This window comes from Poecilia reticulata, linkage group LG6 (genome assembly GCF_000633615.1).
Source record: "Poecilia reticulata strain Guanapo linkage group LG6, Guppy_female_1.0+MT, whole genome shotgun sequence".
Taxonomy (NCBI): domain Eukaryota; kingdom Metazoa; phylum Chordata; class Actinopteri; order Cyprinodontiformes; family Poeciliidae; genus Poecilia; species Poecilia reticulata.
The window spans coordinates 6718880-6721929 of NC_024336.1; the positions used below are offsets into that span (position 1 = coordinate 6718880).

The following is a 3050-nucleotide window of genomic DNA, read 5'->3' on the forward strand; positions in this document are numbered from 1 at the left end:
ATAAAAGACAAAATCGAATTTCTACTTTACTAATTTATTGTATTTGATTAATCGTCAAAATAACAGATTAATCGATAACTAAAATAGTGTCTTTTTTTTTTCCTTTTCTTCTTAAGAAGCTAACTTCAGTACAGCATTGTGAAGTGAAAGAGAAATCATGACCTTAACAAAGTGTGGGAATATTATTCCAGGAACTCCTTTCATCCGGTGCAAATGAAACATGTCCATTTGGACTATTAGGCCGACCACTGTGAGGTCCGGTTTGAAGCCTGAGAGATTAAAACGGCTCTTTTAATATCCCCTAATGCGTACCAGCCCTCAAATCATTACCCTACTTCCCTTATTATGCAGGACCCCTGCCTGCCTCACTGCTCGTTTGAACTCACGAAAAAGTCCATGCAGGACCCCATGTGTGCATCTCGAACTGCCCAACCCCCACGCGGTATTCCAGCAACGCTCCTCGCAGCATGTTCACGACTTGGACCTCGGCAAACATCCTATTTGCGTACAAGCCCGCTTTTCGAGGGTTTTCATGAGACTTGAAATCTGTTTGGAATTATTACACAATCAACCACAGGGTGCACTGATTTATCGGCCAGCTGATTTATTGGTGCCGGTTTCCTTAATTTTGAAAGATCGGTGATCGAACCGATTTTTACATGTGAAGCCGATCTTATCCACTGATGTTATCAACTTCGGCAAAGGTCTAAAAATCTACCACTGTGCTTTTCTTTTCTCTTCTGAGAGAGGTTTGACTAACAAACCAGCCGACCAGGTCATGTCTGCACATTTACAGTTAACAATTGTTAACCAATGTTGCCAATTCAGCAACTTTCTTGAYATATTGAGCAACATTTCAGACAAAAAACGGGTATCGGCCAAAATCAGAATCGGTAAGTTAGACTTTTTAAAAGATCGGTAACCGGCAATCAGACAGAAAACTGCAATTGGTGCACCCCTAACTATAACATGGAGTCCAGACTGCTTAAAAAAATGACTTGTAGGACAAACTGTWGGACAGACTAGTGAAATCTCTTAACCCTTGAGTCATGTTGAAGCCTCTTTTTGTGAAGCAGTGTTAAATCTCATAAAAGTATGCGCACCTCTTAAACGTGCATATTTTGTCATGTTGGGATTCTGTGGAATAGAGCAGCACAAAGTGTGCCATAATTAAAGTGAAGTGGAAGATAAACAGTAAATGCTTCTCAAACGTTTTTAGATTTAACCCTAACAAATGGCTTATTGCACCTGAACTTTCCTACTTATGTCCAATAAAGTTTATGTCTATTCTATTTATTTGTATTCATACGCCTTTACTCTGCCATCTCTTAAAAGTYCAGTGCGACGTGGCTTCAGACGTCACCAGCTGCGCGTAATTATATTTCACTGTAAACTTGGTTTGTTAAAGCCTCAGAAGTTTGAGAACTTGAGTTTAAAAAAAAAAAACTGGTACCACCAAGACCAAAAATACAGCAGACAGGTTATCTTTAAAGTTGTGGATAATAAAAGATGGAAAGAGTTTGGAACAAGTGCAAACGAGACATGACCGCCCAAGCTGATAGGAAAAGTGGCAGTGTCAATAAGGATACTGCAGTAGAGTGGGTGGGTCAAAAATGTTGAGATGTTCTGCATCCACTTTGACCGAGCCAGAACTATTCGGTTAAAACAATGGGGTTCTACACACTTTATGCCGCACTTTTCAGGAGTCTTATCCATGAACTAAAAATAAAGTTTCAAACGATGTGTTGTTTTTCACTTCTCAGTTATGTGGTAGTTTATGCTGGTATACATCACATGACAAAACACACTGACGTTTGTGGCTGTAATGTGCCTGTGAAAAAAGTCCATAGTTGTTTGACTGCTTTTCTGTGTAATGGCAAATAATAAAGTGAACATTTAATTACTCTCAGCAGTGTAGCTTGGGAGATAAAAGGAGAAGACTTTGTTTAGAGAGATGGCAAACATACAATCAACAGTGAAGTGATTTGGAAGGGTTACTGGTTTGTGGGACAAGATGTTTGTGTCCCACTTAGCATCTGTTTCCTCTTTCATCTCTAAACCAGAAACGGGTTTTGTYGTCCTTGTGCTTAATTTCTGCGAGGACATCGAGACGATGAGCAGTGGCGCAATGGCCGTTCCCTTTTTTTCTCGCTGAGAGAGAACTGAGGAGTCGACTTGCTCTGCTGAATGAGGCTGACCCTGAGCTCAGCTGGCCACACGTGTTGTGAGTGCCCCACTTCCTTGTGGTCAGACTAAACACTGTCATTACACTGGGCCTCAAAATCGCTCGACATGATCTGCAGACATAAAAGCATGCATTTGAGTCCAAACATCTCCCACAGTCTGGAATATTTCTGTCAGAGTTGATTGGATTCGCCTTTCCCAATGCGTGTGGTTGTTCGTGTACAGTGAATATTGTCGTACGGCCATGCTAACCTCACCATAATATGTAGAGTAATTGGTGTTTTCCCGTATATTCTTTAGTGCTGCAGAGAATATTGACCCTTTGCAAGTGACGTCACACTCCTGGGAAAGTGGCCCACTCTGCCATGACGCACCGCGGATTCATTACTGTAAAACTTGTCAAAAAGAAGAAGGTGTCGGTCTGTTCCTAAGCTGGCTATTCCCAACTTTTCTAAGTACCGCTCTCTAYGAGCAACAACTAGGCTTGCTTCTTCCACMGATAAATTCGCTCGACTTGAACAAGTTGACGCCACGGCTGTATCGGCAAAAAYAACCTGGGAAAACAGTCGCAACCGCTCCATTCAGTGCTCCCATTCCTTTCTTCTGACGTCTCGGGTGACGTACTTGCAAAGGGTCATTAAATAACGGCAAAAAAAAAATGACACCTGGCTGGTATGTCAACGTCATAGGACAACGTAAAGATAACCAAGCGAGGTGCTCGCAGAGCTGACCTGGCAGCTATGTGTGAAGAGCGAGGTGGGCACGGGTAACCCTCCACTGTAACAACCATCATCCATTCACTAAGCTGGCCTGTTGGAGTTTATGTGCGAACAATCAAAGGTGGCTTGAAGAAGGAAATGTCTCTG

General features: G+C 42.2%; 1 protein-coding gene across 2 annotated transcripts in view; it reads left to right on the top strand.

Annotated features, from left to right (window-relative positions):
• The window catches only part of LOC103465833 (periphilin-1), a 14698-nt gene that overhangs the window by 9036 nt on the left and 2612 nt on the right, over positions 1-3050 (top strand). The window lies entirely within an intron of this gene.